This window comes from Callorhinus ursinus, unplaced genomic scaffold (genome assembly GCF_003265705.2).
Source record: "Callorhinus ursinus isolate GAN/ISIS: 27379988/994484 unplaced genomic scaffold, GSC_fseal_2.0 scaffold64, whole genome shotgun sequence".
In the NCBI taxonomy this organism is placed as follows: domain Eukaryota; kingdom Metazoa; phylum Chordata; class Mammalia; order Carnivora; family Otariidae; genus Callorhinus; species Callorhinus ursinus.
In genome coordinates, this window is record NW_027397126.1 from 7,492,588 (window position 1) to 7,516,227 (window position 23,640).

At 36.8% G+C, this 23,640-nt stretch overlaps 1 non-coding gene across 1 annotated transcript; it reads left to right on the plus strand.

Moving 5' to 3' along the window:
* Positions 1-16,870: 16,870 nt before the first annotated feature.
* Positions 16,871-16,943, plus strand: TRNAK-CUU (transfer RNA lysine (anticodon CUU)). Its single transcript has one exon. It is a non-coding gene; the product is annotated as a tRNA-Lys (tRNA).
* Positions 16,944-23,640: the final 6,697 nt, after the last annotated feature.

Genomic DNA, 23,640 nt, shown 5'->3' on the forward strand with positions numbered 1-23,640 from the left:
TGATCAAAAAAGTTTGGAGGCCTCTCTACTACATAATTCAGAAAAAGATCTTGCCATATAAAAAATGTAATACATGATGAACACTATCATAAAGCACTGGGGAAAAAATAAATGATGCTGGTACTATTTTTTAGTTTAGGGAAATGAATTTATATATTCATCTTATTTCATGCATCAAAATAAATTCCAGCTGGGTTTGAAAAATAAAAGTAAAATTAATCAACAAAATTCTAGAACACAGAGATTAATATTTTTTCAAGTATGGGCAGGGGGACTTCCTTAGCTTCATGATACAAAGAAATCACAAAGCAATGTTGATATAAATGACTGAAATAAATCTCAAAATTTCCAAATTTCAAATTATAAATAGAAAAGTTAAAAGGCCAACAATAAATTGAGAAATGTAATAAAGATGGCAATTTATTCTAAAAACTCAACATAAATGTTTAAGAAAGATGTTAAAACCCTTTATGTACAATTGAGCAATTGACATAACACAGAGAATTCACAAATGATGAAAAACAAATTGTTAATAAGTTTGGAGGAAAAAGGTTCAATATTAGTAGAAATCAAAGAAATAAAAATGTAAAAACTAAAGTCATATTTTTCTCATCAAAGTAACAATATATGGTTCTACTTCATATGTACTAAAACAGTCAATTTTTAAAATGATATATGGAATAATGTACTTCTCATCCAGTATGCGTATAAATCTGGCTCAAGAAAGTAATTGTGAGTTTGGGAAAATCTTGATATGGGTAGATATTTTATTATATCATAATTTACATGGTAGAAAACAGTCACACAATACTTTATTATTCCAACTATAAGACATTCTGGAAAAGGCAAAATTATGGAGGCAATAAAAAGATCAGTGGTTGACAAGGTTGGGAGGGAGGGATGAACAGACTGAACACAGAGTGATAATGATGTGTCAATGTAGGGTCATCAGCTGTAACCAATGTACCACTCAGATGAATGATGTTTAGAATGGGGGAGGCTATGCATGTGTTGGGGCAGGGTATTATGTGAAATCTCTCTACCTTTCCTCTCAACTTTGCTGTGAACATAAAACTGCTCTAAAAAATGAAGACTTTAAAAAACAATTACACAAACCCAAAACTTGAAAAAATAGGGGAATGAGATCTCATTTATCATTGAGGTATCAGGCAATGATTAAAAACATGATTCAAAATTATTTTATAATCAGATGGGGAAAGTAATTTTATAGTGTCAAAGTAAAAACAATCAAGGGGTGCCTGGGTGGCTCAGTTGGTTAAGTGACCTCTCTTAGTTTCGGCTCAAGTTGTGAGATCAAGCCCCACCTCTGGCTCAGAGCTCAGCACGGAGTCTGCTTGAGATTCTTTCTCCCTCTCCCTCCTCCTCTGCCCCTCCCTGCTGCTCCCACAAGCTCCCATGTGCATGTGCACACACACTCCCTCTCTAAAATAAATAAATAAATAAATAAATAAATAAATAAACAAACAAACAAAATCTCTAAAGTAAAAACAATCAAGAGTATAAAATTATGTATTCACTGTGATCTCAACCACATAAATAATTTTCCACATAGGAACAATCCTGGGCTAAGGAAATATTAGGCTTTGAATGTGTCGTGCTGTACCAAAGAAGTGCATATTTCTATCTTCGTTACCCAAATAACTAGTTTGGATGATGCTTTTCTCAGAATATACAAGTATATTTGGTAGTAAGAATATTAAATCAAAATCTCCATTAGCAAAGTAAAGCAGAAAACAGACTGTGGTATGCAGATAATCATGGACAATATCCTACGTTGAACTGATTTTCTTGGTAGCTGAAAAAGTACCTTTGATATTTGCCTCAGATTTCTATCTACTTGTTTCAGTTGGACAACAGCTATTAGTTTGTTACGCTGTTTAATATAATGCCATGCCCACAGTAAATGCTCAAAATATACCTATTAATGAAGGTAAATTGAGGCACTAGAGCTATAAGTGGTAAAAGTTATAAAACCAACCCAAATTTTTTTGGATGCCACTTGGAAAGTATTATACTTTTGAAACAACTTTTAAATTATTCAAAACATTTTTGAAAATGAGAACACTGTTTTACAAAAGTAAAGAACAAGGCAAATGGTAGTCAAATTTATGGACCATTAAAGGGGAAAGAATTAAGCAGTGGGGAAAGGACCCTTCTGAAATATGCCTTATTATTTATAGACTGCAGTGGAGAGGAAACTGTAGGCAAAGAGAAGCATTAGTTTATATCTCTAAGTTTAATGTGGCAATGGTCATGTGCCCAAATTCCATTAGCATTTGGCACAAAAGCCAGATAAGTAAGTGAAAAGTCACCCGGCAGAGACAAAAATGACACAGACTCCTTAGTGAAGGAAGATTCCTTTGTATACCATGTACTTTAACAGGAAGAAAAATACACAGACTGGAAGAAGGGTGACAGTTGCGGATAAAATTGTTATGAGGATGAGCTATAGGAGACAAGGACTTGGTGGTCAGCATTTGGATCACAGAGCATCACACTAGTAAACAGAGTCCTGCAAAGAGCAGTAAGTGTAGCCCCTAATTTATAAATCCCAGGCTTCACTTCTAATTCCTTTTTAAATCTATTTTATTTATTTATTTTTTGTTGGATCTCAACCCGTTAAAGATTAAGAATAGGAAAAGGAGACATCACAGATGCTTTAAATTCCATCCTCAGTCATTGTTTTCTAACCTGCCTGTTTCTGTAAATAAAGATTTATTGGAACACAGCTGCACCTATTCATTTACTTATTGACTATGGCTGCAACAGACTGTAGAGCTCAGAAATCCTAAAATATCTGATATCTGCCCTCTTAGAGAAAAAGCATGCAGAACGCTTATTTAGACAAATATATGATTCTAATAATTACATAGCCACCAGGAAAAATATGAAAATTTTCTCAGGCAAAAATAAACACAGAAGCCAGGAATCTTGCAAGCCAAGCATCTACCTACTCTGATGGCTTAGAGCACATGGAACCAGGTGGGTGTCCCAGGACCTTTCAAAAGGCAGGAGGCAAAAAGGGGTCCTCCCACAAAATGGAAGGACTTCCTTCCATTGGCTGGAATTTTTCACAAATTGCTACTTTTCCAGTTACTTTATAGGAAACGTGATGATAGAAAGGACTCACCAGCAGCCTCAGTATCAAAAATGTCATAAATACATGCTTGGGATCCCAGAATAAGGAAGTATATGCTTTAGGACATCAAACCCTTAAGTTTAAGTGACAATTTACAGAAGTCTGTGATTTACATTGGTATTTACTTAGTTTGCATAAGTGTATTGTGTCTAATGGTGTCAGAGCCAAAATATGGTATTTGAAATGCTTTGTGGAGAACCCACTGCATTATTTCTTAGCATCTATTCTTTTTTGGGAAATAAAACAGTAAAAAAAAAAAGAAAGAAAGAAAACGAGTCCAGGGACTTGTCAGGTTGCATTCTTAAACACATCCTTCAAAGGATTTGTATTATGATGCTGTAACTGCTTGAAGTTGTCACAGCTTTGAAAAACTTTCTCCTTTTCTTTGTAATTAAATCCTTTCTATTTTGAGTAAAAAACATTGAACTGGACTACTTAAAATATTGCATTTTCTCCACAGACCTAAGGAAATTCAATATGTGTAAAGACATTTTTTTAACTTCACTCAAAAAATTACATTCAGATGTTTGTGGCTTTAATATCTAAGCAATAAAAATAATACCTCAATGTTATGGAGAAAAGAATGGACACATTTGCCTTTGGCTAAACTAGTAAATTCTGTATGCATAAGGGTTAAGGAGTCACCTGTCCTAAGATTCAGTTACATGATTACTTATTATTACTCTGATGGTCCTAAGCAAGTTGTTTTTATCATTCCTCACTTCTTTTTTTTTAAAGATTGATTTATTTCTTATTTGAGAAAGAGACAGAAAGAGAGAGAGAGAGAATGCACGCACATGAGTGGGGAAAGGGGCAAAGGGAGAGGGAGAGAATCCCAAGCAGACTCCCCACTGAGCACGGTGCCCCACACAGGGCACTATCCCACAATCCTGAGATCATGACCTTTGCCGAAACCAAGAGTTGGATGCTCAACTGACTGAGCCACCCAGGTGCCCCAATTCCTCACTTCTTCTATCCTAAAATTGGAAGGGTTAATCTTGCTTTCCCTGTACTTCTTACTGGGCACATAATGGTTAAATGCATAGCAAATTTTTTCATTCTGTTTCCTAGAGAAAATCAGAGGATTAGAACCCAGCCTAATTAATGTCTACTGCAAAATGCTTTGCGACATTTGTTTTTCTCATGAAAAATTATTGTTGGATTTTTCCATAACCTAGTCACTGAAAATGATAAAGCTTCTTTCAAATAGGTTGGTATAACCCGGGTATTCTTATTTCACAATTTTTAAGTTTCATAGTATGTTATGATATAATTTAAAAAAGGCATATTTCTTGACTCCCACCCCATCCCCAATTTACCAGTGGGGTATAGATTCTTACAAATTTTTTAAAAAATTAATTTTCATACTTATGAACTCTTTAGAACTTGTAAATTATTCTGATTTTACATTTGGAAAATATTCAAGGTGATAATTTTTGCCTGTTTAAATATGCAAAATAATTTTTCATGTATTTGGAATCTATTCCCTCCAATTAAACTGATTTAACTAATATCGCATTGGTTTACACTTTTTAAAAAGTTAAGGCAATTTCTGAAAAAGATCTATTGCTTTGGGTTTCTATAGACTTAAATCCTCTAAGTTTTGTTGCTCTAAGTCTATCTTAAAAATTATTATTATTTGGGCAGTCTCTCCTTTGCTGTCCTGCTCATTGCTCCCTTGCAGTGTATTCAATAAAATAAACTTCTATTTCCTTTGTTCTGTCTTGGGTGAATTCTTTCACCACCCGCACCGTGGAATTGCATCACCCCACATCTGGTGGCTCTCACGGGCAACCTCTGCCAGATCAAGACCTTCTCCAGATTCTCCAGAAACTTCTCGGACTTTCCCTCAGTGGACCAGCTCTAGTACTCCTTGGGGAACCGACAGAGGTTACTCCTCAGTGAGGATCCAAAGCGCCAGAGGGAGCCAGCCAGACCGCCCTTCCCTGAAAGGTGAAGTATTTCTCCTCTTGCCCTTCAGAGGGATCCTTCCCTCCCTCTCCTTTCTCTTTCCAGCCCTTCGGCAGTCTAACCCTAGTACTCCTCAGACAACTGAAGATCACTGGCCAGGGCCACTCCCTGGTGTGGTCTGAGGGCAATCAGGTTGGAGCCCCCCCTTCTATCCCACTCCATCCCCCCGGGGGAGCTCGCCGTTCCCAACGTGTGGGGCAATTGGCAGTGGATGCTAGTCCAGGGTGAGTCTGCACACGTTAGAGACTAAGTTGGGACCGTTTCTTGACACTAGCTGACTCTCTACCACCTTACTTCTTTCACCCCTCCCCCTTTTTTCTCTGTTCCTGTGGATCCAGCTGCCTTCTTGATCTACAGGCAAAATACATTCCTACACATCTGAGTGGCTTCCTCCCCCTGGGACGTGCAACACAAGGATGGTTTTTCTGGAAACAAACCTGGTCATGGTTATCCTGGCTTCTTCCTTTCTTAGGACCCCTGGCCTCAATATTCATCCTCCTAATTACTGGCCCCCCTCTCTTAAATCTCTTTGTTAAATTTGTCTCTTCTAGAATCCAACAATTCCATGTACGAATGCTGATTCAACAAGGATTCCAGCCCATACCATCAGAGGATCCCCTCTCTCTAAATCTCATAGACCAGGCCACCAAGGAATTTCATTCAAATCGCCTATCAGCATGTTAATCTAATACCATGCACTGGTCTATAACTGCACAGAACCCCTGATAGACCAACAAGTGTAGGTAGGGACAGAGCGCCGCCCCCCACCCTGTCTAGCATGAAGCAGCTACTGAAGATGAGATTTCCACCCAAACGCCAAAGACTTGTCATTGTCAATCTGTCAGTGGGGAATGCAGAGGCTGCTTTTAGGCCACAGGCTTGAGCAACGGAAACCTGAGTAAGGTGAAAGGGCCCACAGTGACCAACTGGCTGAATGCAAACAGGCGATGTGGCAATCCACCTCAAAAATAGCCACAGGCCATAGCTGACCAAGGGCTATTTACAACTGGGCACAGGTACCAGAAAAAGGAAAATTCCACATGTTCCCATACCTTCTCACTCCTCCCCTTAACTATAGCCCCCTACCACTGCCTCCTGGCAGAGAGTCTCTCCTTTGCTGTCCTCCTGCCCACCACTCCCTTGCACTGTATTCAATAAATTTCTATTTCCCCTAAAACAAATTATTGTTGTTTAATTTTATGATGATCTTTACTGGATTACTGGTTATTAGTAGTGAAAGAAGAACATGCAGAATAAGAGGGTGAGGAAGAGAAAACACTTATGAGAACAAAAGGACTCAGAATAGAAAAGAAATAGTAAGAAACATTAAAATTAGCAAGCTTAAAACAAGAAAACTGAAGCAAGACAATACTGCAAATGGGTGAAACCTATCTATTTAAACAAAAATAACTATAGTAAACTAACAAAAAAACTACCTAAAAAAAAACTAAGCTAAAGGATTAAAAATGAGAGAATAGACAAAATAATACTAGATACAATACCATCAGCAAAAGAAAATACTTCCAGTAAATCTTTCAGAGTCTTTCAGGGACTTGTTATGATGATAAAAAGGAAAAATCCATGATGAGTAACTAATCACTTGTTAACACTGTAAGAAAAATGAAAATAAACCAATTTTGTTATCCTAAAGAAAATGAATCACCAATCCGAAGAGATATATGCGCTCTTATGTTTACTGCAGCATTATTTAAAATAGCCAACATATGGAAGCAACCAAGTGTCCACTGATAGATAAATGGTTAAAAAGATGTGGTATATATATATATAATGGAAAATTAGCCATAAAAATGAAATCTGGTCATATGAAACAACATGGATGGATCTAGAGGGTATTATGCTAAGTGAAATAAGTCAGACAGAAAAAGACAAATACCATGATTTCATTTATATGTGGAATCTAAAAAACAAAACAAATAAACAAACAGACTCATAAATACAGAGAACAAACTGGTGGTTGCCTGAGGGGAAGGTGGTGGGGGATGTGCACAGTAGATAAAGGGGATTAAGAAATACAAACTTCCAGTTATAAAATAAGTCATGGGGATGAAAACTACAGCATAGGGAATATATCCAATAATATTGTAATAACTTTCTGTAGTGACAGATGGTAAGTACACTTACCACGGTGAGCATTTTGCAATATATACAGACATCGAATCACTATGTTGTATACCTAAAACTAATACTGCATGTCAACTACACTTCAATAAAAAAAAAAAGAAATGAAAAAAATGCCAATCACATCACCTTTCTCTATATATTACGTATATACAGGTCACGTGCATATGTGTGTATGTATATATAAACACATATAGATGAAAGCAAGTATGGAAATTTAAGTGAGATACATTTTCATCCTTCAATTTAATAAAAACATAAACAATAATATTCAATTTTGGTGAGGGTTCAGTGAGACGGACAACTTTATATCCTACTGGTAGGGATATAAAACAGTACAAACTTTCTGGAAAATATCTTCTGAAGATGTATCATGTGTCATAAAAATATAATGAGATGTGATTAACTACACATTAACTTGAATGAATATTTTAAGAAGTTAAAATGATGTTTACAAAGGACATTTTATTAAAAAATGTATATTCAGCAATTGTTTACTAACTGCCTACAAGTACAATGATAAATGTATTTAGGAAAATAACCTGGAATAAAATAACTGAAAGAGTCAATAGTGGTACTGAAAATATTGGTGTTTTTTCTTCATTGTGCTTTTCTATATTTTTAAATTTTTCTCTAATGAACATGGATTTTAGAATCAAAATGTACTGACTTCCTCAAAAACACGATAGTCAAAAGAGTTTTTCGACTAGTGATCCTTAAATTATACACAGTCTAAATAAGCTTATGTAGGGTGGGAGAGTATAAACATTTTTAAATATATAGTAGCCAATTTTTCAGACTGGATCTCTCAGAAAAAATTTTAGAAATCTCTAAAGAATTCTCAAAGTTGTGCAGAAAAACATTTGTTTTAAAGAGAGTAGTAAAATTAAAAATTATAGCAAAATATTCTGCAAACATACAGAATGGACTTTTGGGACCCAGTGGGGGTGAGGGGGAGAATGAGCTTTGGGCTCTTACAGAGAAAACCTTTTGACCTCTTCAGGACTGAGTGAACCTGTTTTGCAAGGGATTTCTGTAGTACACCAAACATTCCACAAGGGGGCAGAAGAACAATAGTTTTTTTCAAAAATCTCATCCTATTAACTTTTTTTTTTTTTTAGGATTTTATTTATTTATTTGACAGAAAGAGAGAGAGAGAGACAGAGTGCACAAGTAGGCAGAGCGGCAGGCAGAGGGAGAGGGAGAAGCAGACGCCCCACTGAGCAGGGAGCCCGATGTATGTGGGGCTCTATCCCAGGACCCTGGGATCATGCCCTGAGCTGAAGGCAGATGTCTAACCTAAGCCATCCAGGTGCCCTCATCCTAGAAATATTGCTCTGAAGCTTAATTTTAACAATCACAGAATTACTACCATCAGTAGTCTTAAGCTGTAATGTCATGTGTTCATCCAACTTTTTAATATTTCATTCTAAAACGTTATGCTAAGTGAAATAAGTCAAGCAGAGAAAGTCAATTACCATATGGTTTCACTTATTTGTGGAACATAAAGAATAGCATGGAGGACATTAGGAGAAGGAAGGGAAAAATGAGGGGGGTGGAATTGGAGGGAGAGATGAACCATGAGAGACTATGGACTCCGAGAAACAAACTGAGGGTGTTAGAAGGGGAGGGGGGTGGGGGGATGGGCTAGACTGGTGATGGGTATTAAAGAGGGCACGTACTGCATGGAGCACTTGGTGTTATGCACAAACAATGAATCATGGATCACTACATCAAAAACTAATGATGTACTCTATGGTGACTAACATAATAAAATAAAATAAAATTTTTTAAAAATTTAAAAAAAGAAAAACACTAGCATCTAAGGTAAATTGAAAATGAAAAAAAATGTTTATCCTATACTATTGGTAAAAATGAAAAACAATAAATGACACAGTAGAGAGGTAGGATCAGCTATACATCTACAGTACATGCTTTTTCTTTGACTTTTGAAAGCCATGGCTTCGATATGCCTGTGGGGTTTTTTGTTTGTTTTATTTATCCATTAATTTAATATGCTCAGGGATGGGTCCTTAATGACCATCCCTCAGAAAGGTGCCATAAGAGTAGATGAAATCAGCTGGAATCACACAAACCTAACATGTCTGACCTCTGAGGAGCCTTCAGAGATCACCTGATCTAAATCTTCCACGCTACTGATGGAGAAATTGAGGTCCTGAAAATAACATGCCCAAAGGCACATGTTATGTTAAAGTCAGAGACAAGACTAGAAAGCCTATCTCCTGACAACCAGATCAGTGTGGTGACAATCAGAAAACTCTTAAGGTTGGATGGTTTGAAGACGTCCTCTAGAAGGGGTAATAATTCTGACCTCTCTCTGGGCCAGATCTCAGAGGTCCAACTCTGGTTGCAGTGTCAGTGTCATGTCAGGCATGGTCTAGGATGACATACATGTCTTTTTGTCATGTCAGAGCCCAGATTCTCCAGGTGGCCTACAGAAATCAAGTGTATCCTTCCTGAACCTATCTCAGAAGCAACATTTCTCCCAAGCAAGGACTGAGGTAAAGGTGACCATTTCCTATTAAGTGCTGTTAAACACAGTTATGGAGGCTCAGAATGATAAAGGACCTTAGGAATATTCCAGGTCAAGATTTCATTAACCCAGCTATAAAATGGTGAAGAGGCTGTTAAGCAGTTTCTTCTTATTGGATTTGGGGCAGCAAGCTTAGCGTGAATGCTAGCAGTCAGTAACAATATCCATTTAGTCAAAGTTGTTTTACTCCTCAGCTAAAAATAAATAATGCACTGAGAAAGCTGGTCATGGACACACAGTATGATTTACAACATCATAAAAGCATTCTGCCTTAACTCTATGGTCAAGTAATCTTCAACAAAGCAGGAAAGACTATCCAATGGAAAAAAGTTTCTTCAACAAACGATGTTGGGAAAATTAGACAGCCACATGGACCATTTCCTTACACCATACACAAAGACTAACTCAAAATGGATGAAAGACCTCAATGTGAGACAGGAATCCATCAAAATACTAGAAGAGAACACAAGCAGCAAAGTCTTTGACCTCAGCTGCAGCAACTTCTTGTTAGACACGTCTCCAAAGGCAAGGGAAGTAAGGGCAAAAATGAACTTCATTTTTGCCTTCATCGAGATAAAAAGCTTTTGCACAGCAAAGGAAACGGTCCACAAAACCAAAAGACAACTGACAGAATGGGAGAAGATATTTGCAAATGTCTTATCAGATAAAGGGCTACTATCCAAAATCTATAAAGAACTTATCAGACTCAACACCCAAAGAAGAAATAATCCAATCAAGAAATGGGCAGAAGACATGAGCAGACATTTCTGCAAAGAAGACACCCAAATGGCCAACAGACACGTGAAAAAGTGCTCAACATCACTCGGCATCAGGGAAATCTAAATCAAAACCTCAATGAGATACCACCTCACACCCATCAGAATGGCTAAAATTAACAAGTCAGGAAATGACAGATGTTGGCGAGGTTGTGGAGAAAGGGGAACCCTCCTACACTGTTGGTGGGAATGCAAGCTGATGCAACCACTCTGGAAAACAGTACGGAGGTTCCTCAAAAAGTTGAAAATAGAGCTACCGTACGACCCAGCAATTACACTACTGGGTTTTTACCCCAAAGCTACAAATGTAGTGATCCAAAGGGGCACCTACACCCAAATGTTTATAGCAGCAATGTCCACAATAGCCAAACTATGGAAAGAGCTGAGATGTCATCGACAGATGAATGGATAAAGAAGATGTGGTATATATACACAATGGAATATTATGCAGCCATCAAAAAACCCCAAATTTTGCCATTTGCAATGACATGGATAGAACTAGAAGGTGTTATGCTAAGTGAAATAAGTCAATCAGAGAAAAACAATTATAATATGATCTCACTCATATGTGGAATTTAAGAAACAAAATTGAGGATTATAGGGGAAGAGACAAAAAAATAAAACGACAAAATCAGAGAGGGAGACAAACCATAAGAGGCTCTTTTTTTAAAAAAAAATTTATTTATTTATTTGACAGAGAGAGAATGGGAAAGAGCACGAGTAGAGGGAGCAGCACGCAGAGAGAGAGGGAGAAGCAGACTCCCCACTGAGCAGGGAGCCAGATGCAGGGCTCAATCCCAGGACCCTTGGATCATAACCTGAGCTGAAGGCAGACGCTTAACCGACTGAGCCACCCAGGTGCCCCAAGAGACTCTTAACTCCAGGAAACAAACTGAGGGTTGCTGGAGAGGAGGTTTGGGGATGGGGTAACTGGATGATGGACATTGAGGAGGGAACGTCATATAATGAGCACTGGGTGTTATATAAGACTGATGAATCACTGACCTCTACCTCTGAAACTAATAATACATTATATGTTAATTGAATTTAAATAAAAATAAAAAATAAAAAGCATTCTGAAGTATAACAATGAAATAGTCATTTAATATTCCACCTTTGTCCTGGTTCCCCATCCTCACCCCAATATGCCCTTTGCTAACATGGAAATATACTCCATTGACTTTTGTTTGAGGGACAGATTTTGTGCTGTAAAGTGAGCTCATAATTAAAATATTGCTTTTGTAGGTCTTAGGCTCTCGTAGCATTAGCTTGCAGAGCTCACTCCTTATATTCCCCTTCCCCCTGCCAGCCCCTGTCTGCACAACCAAGCCTGGATTTTCTCCGATATGCAGGTCACCAATTCCCCTTACTCTCTGAAGAGTCTAAGAGAAAAATCATCCCATTCTGTCACCCCCTAGTGCTGATGCTGATGTGTACCTTTGAGTGCTATTACATTCTGGTTTGGTGGGGTTTTTTTAGTTTTTGGTTTGTTTGGTTGGGTTTTGTTTGTTGCTTATTTTTCCTAACTAAGGAGTAGAAACAAAGGGATATTTATAAAACAAGTAGAATATGAGACATAATAATCTAATAAATATTAATGTTTCTTGTGATTTCCTAGCTCATCCCCTTCTCACCTCTTCAGCCATCCAAATAATAAGAATTTTCCATTTATCAGCCCCTTTTCTTCATATAGTTTTATTATATGTATTCATATCCTTAAACATTATATTACTTTTGCCTGTTTTTGAATGTTTTATGAGTGGAAACACACTGAATGTGTTCTTTTTTTCCCCTTAACTCAAGAGTTATTTTCTTATAGTTTCTTGTAGTAGAAACCATGTAGTTTCATGACAGTAATTTATTAATTTTCATTATCATTTAACATTTAATTTTGTGACTATAAATATAATTATTCTACTACAGACAGATACTTGGGTTGTTCCAGGTTTCTGAAATCATAAGCAATGAAATTATGAAAATCCTTACATACATTTCCTTGGTCACTGGCACAAGAGATTGGGATAAGAATTTGAAAGAGGACTTGCTGGGTCATGGGGGATGAACACCTTCAATTTTTTGAGATAATGCCAAGTCATCTTTCAAACTTCTTGAACCAAATTACTGTCCTGTGTGCAGTAATGACTAATTTGGGTTACTCCACATCCTAACATTTGATATTATTAGATTTTTATATTGTTGATAAGCTTAAGGGTACGTTCAATTATTGTAATGTGCATTTTCCTAATTACTAATGAGGCTGCACATCTTTTCAGATACTTATTTGCCATTTGTGCCTCTTATGTAAAGCGCCTATGAATTATTTGGCATGTTTTTCTATTGGATTGTTTGTGCATTTTTTGGTGCATTTTTTTTAAAGATTTTATTTACTTATTTGAGAGAGAGAGAGAATGAGAGATAGAAAGCACGAGAGGGAAGAGGGTCAGAGGGAGAAGCAGACTCCCTGCTGAGCAGGAAACCCGATGTGGGACTCGATCCCGGGACTCCAGGATCATGACCTGAGCCAAAGGCAGTCGCCCAACCAACTGAGCCACCCAGGTGCCCTTTTGGTGCATTTTTTAAATGTGTTCTTCACATATTATGGCTACTAATTTGTTGCCAGGTACATGTGTTGCAGTGCTTTTCTCCTAGCTTTATGTCTTGTCTTTTAGTGATATTTATGGGTCTTTCTAAGAACAGGGTTCTTAATCTTAATATGATTGAATCTAAAACATTTTCTTTGTAGTTTGTGCTTTCTATGTATTAAGACTTTCCTACCCCATTGTAATAATCTGTTTTTCTAGTCACATTTAAAACCTTAATTCACCCGGAACTGATTTTTGTTTCTTTATATGAATAAGCATTTATTGAAGAATCTTCCTTTCCCAAGTGACTTGCAATGCCATCTCTGTCATAATTCAAGTTTCGGAATATGTGGATTCCATCTCCAGTCTTTCTTTTCTATACTGCTCACTTGTTTGTTTCTTTCTCAGCCAATATCCCATGATGTTTTAATTGCTATAACTTCATAAAAATTTCTGAAATCTGGTAAGGTAACACCTTCCCACACCTTGGTGGCAACTTCAGGACTATTCTAGGACTATTGATTTCCCAAGTAAATTTTTAGGAATTAGCTTTTCAAGTTCCACAAATGGAACAAATGTGTGGATTTGGGCTGGAATTTTATTGTCTTTATAAGTCAAATTAGGGATGACTTCTCTCTTTATAAGAGAGTCTCTCTATGTTAAGAGCCTTCTAATCCATGAATGTGGTATTTCTCTCCATTTACTTAGATTGCTTTAGTACATTTGCACTGAAATTATACAGTTTTCTTCTCAAAGGTCTTGCATATTTTGGGGTGAGATTTATTCCTTCATAATTTATAATTGTTGAAGCTTCTATAAATGGTACTATTTTTATTATATTTTATAACCCCACATAGCTGGAGGATAGAAACACCTTTTATGTGTGTTTATCAGGCATCCCAACATTAATAATAAATTATTAATTCTAATAATTTATCTGTATATATTTTGGCTTCTGTACATAAATGATTATCATACACAAATAATGAGTAGCATTTTTCTATTCCTTACATCTTCTCTTTTCTTGCATTATTGCACTGACTCAGATATTAAGCACAATGTTGAATAGAAGTAGTGGAGTTGGGAAAACTTTTCTTATTCCAGATTTTAAATGTAAGTTTTCATCACTTCACCATTAAGTATGATGTTTTCTGTGAATTTTTCATAGGTATACTTTATCAGACTAATAAACATTTCTTCTATTCTTGCTTTGCTAAAGTTTCTTTTTTCTTTTATAATAAAGAATTGATATTGAATTTTATCAAACATCTTTTCTGCATATATGAAGATGGTCATATTAGTTTCCCCTTTAATAGGTAAACATGACAGATTAATTGATTTTCAAGTGTAAGACCATCTTTACATTCTTGAGGTAAACCTAACTTTGTCATTTTAAAATACTGCTGGATTTGTTCTGCTACCATTTTATTAATGATGATTACATCTATGTTCATGAGAGTGTTGTCCTATCATTTTCCTATTATACTCCCCTTGCTCACTTTTGGTCTTAAACTTTTGCTAGTTTCATTAAATGAGTATTTTTTCCATAATAGAGGAGTCTGTGTGAGATTGGAACTTATCCCTTGTGTCTTTGGAGAAATGTTGATAAAACAAAAGTTGACACACATGTGAAAATTTCTCTTTGGTATTTTCCCAGAGAGCCATTGAGATTTAGTTGTAACAATTATATTTTTCATTTCCAGAAATTCTGTTGATCCGTTTTTTATAATATCTCATTCTTTTTTTTAAGTTTCTATTTATTTAAGTAATCTCTGTATCCAGTGTGGGGCTTGAACTCACAACCTCGAGATCAAGAGTTGCATTGACTGAGCCAGCCAGGTGCCCCAATAATATCTCATTCTTCTGTCATATTTTAGATTGATATCTTTATTTTTTAAAACATTCCCAGTTTATGGACTTTTATGTGAAGTATTGTCTGAAATTCTTTTTTTTTTTTAAAGATTTTATTTATTTATTTGACAGAGAGACACAGCGAGAGAGGGAACACAAGCAGGGGGAGTGGGAGAGGGAGAAGCAGGCTTCCCGCGGAGCAGGGAGCCCGATGCGGGACACGATCCCAGGACCCTGGGATCATGACCTGAGCCAAAGGCAGACGCTTAACGACTGAGCCACCCAGGCGCCCTGTATTGTCTGATATTCTTGAAAATATAAGCCTGCTGTTTTTCATGTCATTTGATTCTCATGTTAGATTGTTTCTCTATGGTTTTGGAAATTTGGATTGCAAATTCACCCTCAGCTTTATGCTTGACAGTTGTGATATTCAGGAGTTCATAGCATGTCTCTCCAAAGAGATCTTGTGTTTGCTTCTGCACATACTACCTGGTAACAGTTTTATATTAATATCTCATCCTGAGAGTTTCTATGCTTTGCATATGGTGTCAGTTTAACCTGAAAAGCCACTGAGGGTAAGCCCCTGGTTACACATATTCAGGGAAGCTCACTCCTCCCAAAAAGCTCAGGAGACACAAATTTCTTTGTCATCTCCCTGTGCTTTTAGCAGTGGATTTTTGTTGTTCCTCTATTTCACTTACACAGAGGCCAAAATTCCAGGTCCAAGACTCATGTGGGCCCATATGAGACCATTAAAACCTGAGCTTCCTGTTTAAGGATACTAGCAATGGTCCCTTCTTGCCTTTGGCCTCTAGGGATGTCCCTTACTTTTTTCCAAGCACACTGTACCTTTAAAAGGATGTTTTCTCTGTTTCTGTGTATTTTTCAGCATAAGGGTTATTAGAGTCCCTAATGCATATCTTTAGGAGACAATCAGTGAGACCTTCCTCAAAGTTATTCTTCAGAAATGACAAATTCAGTAAGACCAATTTGTGCTATACATCAGGCAAAACAAACATAAAAAAGAAAAAAAGTGCTCCAAACTGCTTTTTACCTTTTACTCTCCTTCCCCACAAAATGATATAGGGTCTGTTATCATCACTAAGAATTCAAGAAAGTGGGTCTGCACAATGTCTAAGGTTTCCAGAAGTTAATTATGACATATAGATATAGATACAGAAACAAAGAAAGCAGAGAGTCCACTTTATTTTTACTCCTGTTGGGATAAGTTCATACCTTCCTCAAAGTCCTTTGTTTCAATCATTTATCTTTTATATATGCCAAGCGGGGAATGGTTGTGGGAAATCACAATGAGACAGAGAAGAGAATAATCTAAGGTAGGCACATTTCTAAAAATGGGATTTAAGCTTCTATAATGAAAAGTACATCAAATTTTTCTAAAAAAAACCTTCTGCATTATGTTTAAAAGATCAGTGGACTATGGTACTTACATGGCCTTATAATGTTTTTTAATTACTTCTAGCTATCTACTCAGTAGAGATTCATGGCTCATTTTCTAATTTTGAAAGCAATCCATTTTTGCCTCAAGCCATACATAGTATTTTTCAGATACCCAGTAAACATGCTAGGTACTGCAAATTAATAATATTAGAATCCATTCTGGGAGGACATTTCCTAAAATATGGTGATTGAGGGTGGGGAACAGCTGTGTTTTATTAAATCTCACTAGCATATACTTGAAATTTAAAATATTTCATAAATGATGGCCCTTTGGATGTTGTACTTATTTTACCGCTTTTTGACAAAACTTAGTTCCCCATAATTGTCACTGAGTGAATTAATAATACATCTCTTAAAAATTCTGTGTTTAGGGGGCACCTGGCTGGCTCAGTTGGTAGAGCATGTGACTCTTGATCTCAGGGTCATGGGTTCAAGCCCCATGTTGGGGATGGAGCCTACTTAAAAGAAACAAATAAGCACTTAAAGATTGCCTGAGACCAACCTACCCCTCTCTGGGCTAACCATTTGGGTAGCTAAACATTTTTATATGCACTAACAAATATATTCTCTTTTTCTAAAACTCTTGCAGTACTACTCATTTGACATTTAACATGCAAAGAGAAGGGAAAAGTATTAAATCCCATTCCAGAATTGTTTTTTCTGTATCTTTATCTCCCCTGTTAGCTGATAAGTTGATTGAGGACATGGGCATATTCTTAAAATTTATACCTTCCACAATATTTAACCTACTTGTCATTTATTCACTAAACATACATTTACTGTGTGACCATTAAAAAAAGTCAGTTTATATGCTTGCTTATTAATTCTATAAGCACGTGTAAACTTTATGTATATCAGAGTAGAATTTGTATTATTCATTAACTCATTCAATTTATTTATTTATATTGGTGAAAAGGAATGGGATTTAATACCTTTCCCTTCTTGTTTTAAGTTTCCTCCACACTTGATGGTCATTAAAATGGATTCCTATAGGAAATGCCTCTGAAAATGAAAAATGATTCTATGAATGATGGATGGAAGCCACAATATGAAATTAAAATGATAATATGGATATGCAAACTAAAACAACTCATAGCCTGCAGTAGATTTTGACCACTTATTTATGAAACCCTGAAATGTGGGGTCTATAATGAAATTGCTGCTGGACCCTTAGCTGTAACATCTATCATGGAGGGTGATGGTACGAGACTAAATGATAAATTGTTAAGGTCAAGCTACAATCAATATGCAAACACTAGATATAGAAATGTGTGACTTATGCACACCAAGAGCGATAGATTAAAATGTTATGGATTCAATCTTTTTTTCCTCCCAATGGAGAACATCTTTAAGATAAATGATGTAAATAACTTTATGATAAGGTCACACTTGATTTTATTTATTTAGCCTTTTGAGTACCTTCGGGTAGCAGAAACAAATTACTTTTTTAAAAAAGGAAAAACCCTTGATTTTTTTTTTTTTGGTCTCAGTCATTATGCATACTTCAATTTAGCATATGGAGAAGTCTGATAACTCAGAATTATACATACTAACATTATAATGCTTTTCACATAGTTTTTATCATGTTTCTCCTGTGAATTCTTTCCCTTCCAAACTGTACCAATTTAGATTGTCATCAGTTCTTTTTCCAGTAGCATTCTAACTTGTCTTCTCTACATTTAATCCCTTTTGATCCATATTATACCCGCAAATGCAAACATTGTATGTATCATCCCTTCAGGTTCAATGTGAACTAGCCAGTCGGATGGTATACTTGGATGATGTGTTTTCCCTGGTAATATTTACATTAGTCAGTGTTCTCCAGAGAAACGGAACCAATAGATTGTAGATGTGTGTATGTATGTATACACACACACACACACACACACACACAAACACATATATCTCCAATCTATATAATTTATTTATGTAGCATATAAATACAGATATAATTATATATCCTACAATGTAATTTATTATATGAATTGGCTCCTGCAGTTATGAAGGCCAAGAGGTCCCACAATATGCCAACTGCAAACTAAAGAACCAGGAAGCCAGTTGTATAATTCAGAACTGTCTAATTCAGTCTAATTCCAAAGGCCTGAAAAGCAGGATTTCTGATGTCTGATGGCAGGAGAAGATGGGCGTCCCAGGTCAAGAACAAAGAGCGAATTCGTCCTTCCTCTGCCTTTTTGTTCTACTTGGGCCCTGGATGGATGGGATGATGCCCATCTGCATTGCTAAGGGTGATGATCTTTACTTAGTCTACTGATTCAGATGCTAATCTCTTCTGGAAACACCTTTATAGACATGCCTAGAAATAATGTTTTACCACCTATCTGGGCATACTTTTAGCCCAGTCAAGTTGATACAAAAATTAAACATTACAGTACTAAAGCATTTAAACTGGGGCATTCTTTAGATAATGCACCCTCATTTGTTCCATAATCAGCTAGAAATTGTGGGAATTTCAGTAAAGGTAGAAGAGATGCCCACTGCTATGGAGACTATTGAAAGAGAATTTGGGGAAAGATTGTGGGCATGTAGGCAATAGCTTAGTTTAAACATAATCTTTATCCTCAGACACATCTGGTTTATATCTCAGCTCTCCCACTTGTTATCTGGGTACTAAGCAAGTTTCTTAATCTCTCTGAGCCTGGTTCCTTCATATATAAAAGGGAAATAATCCCAACCTAATGGAGTTGTAAAATTTAAAACAGATCATTCATTTACAAGCTACTTGACCTTGGGCAAGTGCCTTCATCTCTCTGAAAATCAGTGGGCTGACTGGAGAATGCTGATAGCAATATTTTTATTAATATATTGTTATAATGATCATATCTATGTCCCTTCAGGTGGTAAAAATGCTTAAATATGATACTTCTACAATTCAACAAATATTTCTTGAACTTCACCATTGGTTCATATAAAGCATTTAGCAAAGGACTTCTTGCCCGTGGTCAATGCTCAGTGAATGTTAGCTATGTGACCATGATTATTCCTGGGATACACTGCAGCTCTGCTCCCTTCCACACTGGCATATGGTTAAAATCCCAGACAGTCCCCTTTTACTAGCAGACATCCTGGAGCTCACCTGTTTAACAACACCCTTTGGGGGTTATTGTGCTTCTGGGAAGTTGTTTGCCAAAGGAAAGGACTTATTTTTGGGAGCTATTTCCTGGTAAGTAGCTAATAGGACATTGAGGAAATGTTATTTTCCCTTTCTTTAATCTATTATGGATTTATACAAGTTGTTGAGTGTCCAGAAATGTGTTGTTTGCACCAAATCCATGCCAGAGAGAAGCTGATAGTTTCCTAGTGACTTGAACATTAATACACACGGCCAGCGCCAGCATCTCTTGCCTTTCCAACATTTGTTCCTGTTTTTAATAAGCCCTTAGATTAAAAGACAGCAGCTCTTAAAATAAACCTTGGGGCGCCTGGGTGGCTCAGTCAGTTAAGCGTCTGACTCTTGATTTCAGTTCAGGTCATGAGATCGAGGTCTCAGACAGGCTCAGTGTTGAACATGGAGCCTGCTTAAGATTCTCTCTTCCTCTCCCTTTGCCCCTCTCCCCCTATTTGTGCTCGCTCAGTTACTCTCTCTCAATAAATAATTAATTAATTAAACAAATAAATAAATAAATAAGCTTTCTTCATATGGTCACCTGCCTTTAAACTACAAAGAAATTTAGAGAGAAAGGTAGATAGAATGCTCTTTTTAAATGTATGTTTAAAACACCAAACTGAATAAAAAGAGTTGAACCCTTCATCAACCCATGGCTGTCAGAATAATGCATTTTGTTACAGGCCACAAAAATACTGCTCTGCTCTGGGTTTGGTATCTTAGGTGTGCCGTTTTGCCATTACTCCCATTTTAAAGAAGCACTGTGATACTTTTATTTTTAGAATTCTAGCAATGCAATTCCCACTGCTACTCATTAGGGTCTATGAGTATTTACTTTCATTGAATGAAGTTTGTGGATTGGAGAGTCAACTAGTTCCCTCTGCTACTGATTGGCCACCTATGCTGCTTCTCTCTTGTGCTAAAGAATGCAAACAAATGTAAATATGAGCTGAAGAAGAACAAAATTAGATAAAGGAAATAATTTAAAATCATTCAATGATTCATAAATAAGTAATTCCGGATGAATTGCTCTTTAGGATTATTCATAGCACAAATTTTCAGAACTACCTGCCTGTGTGTCTGTTGGTTGGTCTATCTATCTATCATCTATCATCATCTACCTGTCTATTCATTTTCACTTAAGTGGTCTAAACAAGACATAGGCAGAGGAGAGTACAAGATTGTTGAAACTCAATCAAATGTAATTATTAGGATATCATTTTCCTTTAGCAACTTTAGTCTTTAAATGACCTCTTTTGGGGCACCTGGGTGGCTCAGTCAGTTAAGTGGCTGCCTTGGGCTCAGGTCATGATCTCAGGTCCTGTAATCAAGCCCTGCTCAGTGGGGAGCTTGCTTCTCCCTCTCCCTCTACTTGCTCCTCCTGCTTGTGTGCTCTTGCTCTCTCTGTCAAATACATAAATAAAATCTAAAAAAAAATTAATTAATGACCTCTTTTGAAAAAAATAAAAAAATTAATGACCTTTTTGGATGAGGAATAAGACTTTGTGAAGATGAGAATTCCAGAATAAGAAGGAAAACTTAGTAAACATGCTTATAAGGAAATGAATTTGGAGACAGGAAACTCTCCCCAAGGAAATGTGACGTCTTAGGATTTATGATCCCATGTAAACCTTCCTTTCTCCACACCCCTTATGTTTTGGATGGCAATCTTTTTGCATAAACAAATGATAAACTTTTATCCCAGATCAATTCTGTGCAATAAGCATGTAGTGAACACCTACTATGTGTTAGGTATTAGTAATCTGAAGGTAAAAAATGCAGTTTCTCATTCTCATGGTCTAAGTGTACATATAACATGTTTTAAGAAAAGGGGTGACATGGTCATAGGTTTAGAAAGATTACTAAAATGACAGTATGGAGAAAGGATTTGAGGGAGAAATAATGGAGGTAGGGTTATCTATTAGGCCTTTGTGTTTTCTCCCTTAGAACAGCATTTCCTGATCTATTTTGTCTTAGGATCACTTTGATAATAATATACAGACTCTCAACACAAATTATTTGTTCATCTCCCACACACACACAGTAAAAGACTTGAACAAATATTAACACAGGATCTAACAGCCTAAGGCCACATCCCTAGGATGACACTAGCCCTCCTAAAAGTGCCTGCTTGAGAAAAGGCAAGGTTGCCAAAAGAATGTACTGTTTGTGCCAGCCAACACCTGAAGACAGAGCCTCTGTTTCCCAGGCTCTGTGGGAGGGGAGGAGCTTAACTTTGATAAGCACCAGTTAACAAACCCAGGTATGTTTCACAAAGACCAACCCTAGTTTCCCGCTTTTGGTAATTTCCCCTTCCTTAACTCAAGCCTCTACCATCTACCCTCCCTCCTCCCTCCTTCTCCCTTTAAAACACCCTATCATCTCTGTAACAAAGTGAAGTTGCGTTCTGTTCATGCTGGACTTTCTTTCCTACTGCAAAAATATGTTTCTGGTTAAAATCTGTCATTAACTTTAGTGTCTAGCTTTGTTTTATCTTTGACACTAGTTTGAAATACATTTCCAGTCAAAGCCAACCTTACTGGCACATACATCATTTCATTATCCTCTCTCAGCTACCTTTACACAGATTCCACACAAATTAAAACTTAATTCACCAAAAAAAAACCTTAATACACCAACAGAAAAATGAGACAAGAGCCAGGGGTTGAAGATTTTGTAAAAGATGGTGGCAAGCAAGAGTGTGATAACAATATCAGGAAAGTTCATCTTTATAAAGTAAAATTTAAGTTTATATTATTCCTCAACTTTATAACAAAAGAGACCTGATACATAACTGAAGTCCCACCTTGCCAATTCACATCTGGATTGTTGGCAACAGCCCTCCTTATACAGAATTAGAATATACCACAAAGATAAACTATGCAACTTGTGTCTAGGAAAGCAGATTTGAGAATTCCAGCAAGGGGAAAATAACCCCTATTGCTCAATAACTGTGCCATTGTGGCAATGTGCTATATAGTAACATCAACCCCAACCCTTGAAGTAAGATTCCCATTCCTTATCCATGGAAGTTCATTATACCCACACACACATACACACACATATATATCTCCCCAAGTTCTGCTTTTGCTGTCATCCACACATTTTGACACATAGTGTATTTATCACTCCTATTAAGATCATATCCTGTATGATGCCATTTAAGATCATATCCTGCATGATGCTGATTCTTTAACATTTATTCAGATTTCTTTTGTGTCATGCTCAAACTTTGTGAATGTTCTATTTGTGTTAAAAATAACATATATTCTTGTACACCTAAAATTAATACAATGTTATATGATAATTTCATCTCAATATAAAAATAATGTTTAATCTCTTTTGGGTATAAATCAATACACATTTATTGATGATAATAATTAATGTGTATCTGATACTGTCTAAACATTTTAAATATAATTCATTCATTCCTCACCAAAACCATATGAGGAATGTATTATCATTTCCATTTTAAAAAGAAAAAAAAACTGGGTGCCAGGGTGGCTCATACCCTCCCCAATAAATAAAATGAAGGGGGGGAGAATCGGAGGGGGAGATGAACCATGAAAGACTATGGACTCTGAGAAACTGAGGGTTCTAGAGGGGAGAGGGGCAGGGGGATGGGTTTGTCAGAGAGAGAGAGCACAAGCAGGGGGAGCGGTAGGCAGAGCAGGAAGCCTGATGTGGGGCTCCATCCCCAGATCCTGGGATCATGACCTGAGTCGTGGATGGAACTAGAGGGTATTAAGCTAAGTGAAATAAGTCAATCAGAGAAAGACAAATATCATATGATCTCACTGATATGAGGAATTCTTAATCTCAGTAGCAGAGAGTAGAGATGGTATTTAAAGATTTTATTTCCAAGAGTCATGCAGTAGGGTTGCTGGAGTGGTGGGCGGGGAAGGGATGGGGTGGCTGAGTGATAGATAGTAGGAAGGTTAGCCTGGTGATGGGTATTAAGGAGGGCGCGTATTGAATGGAGCACTGGGTGTTATACTCAAACAGTGAATCATGGAATACTG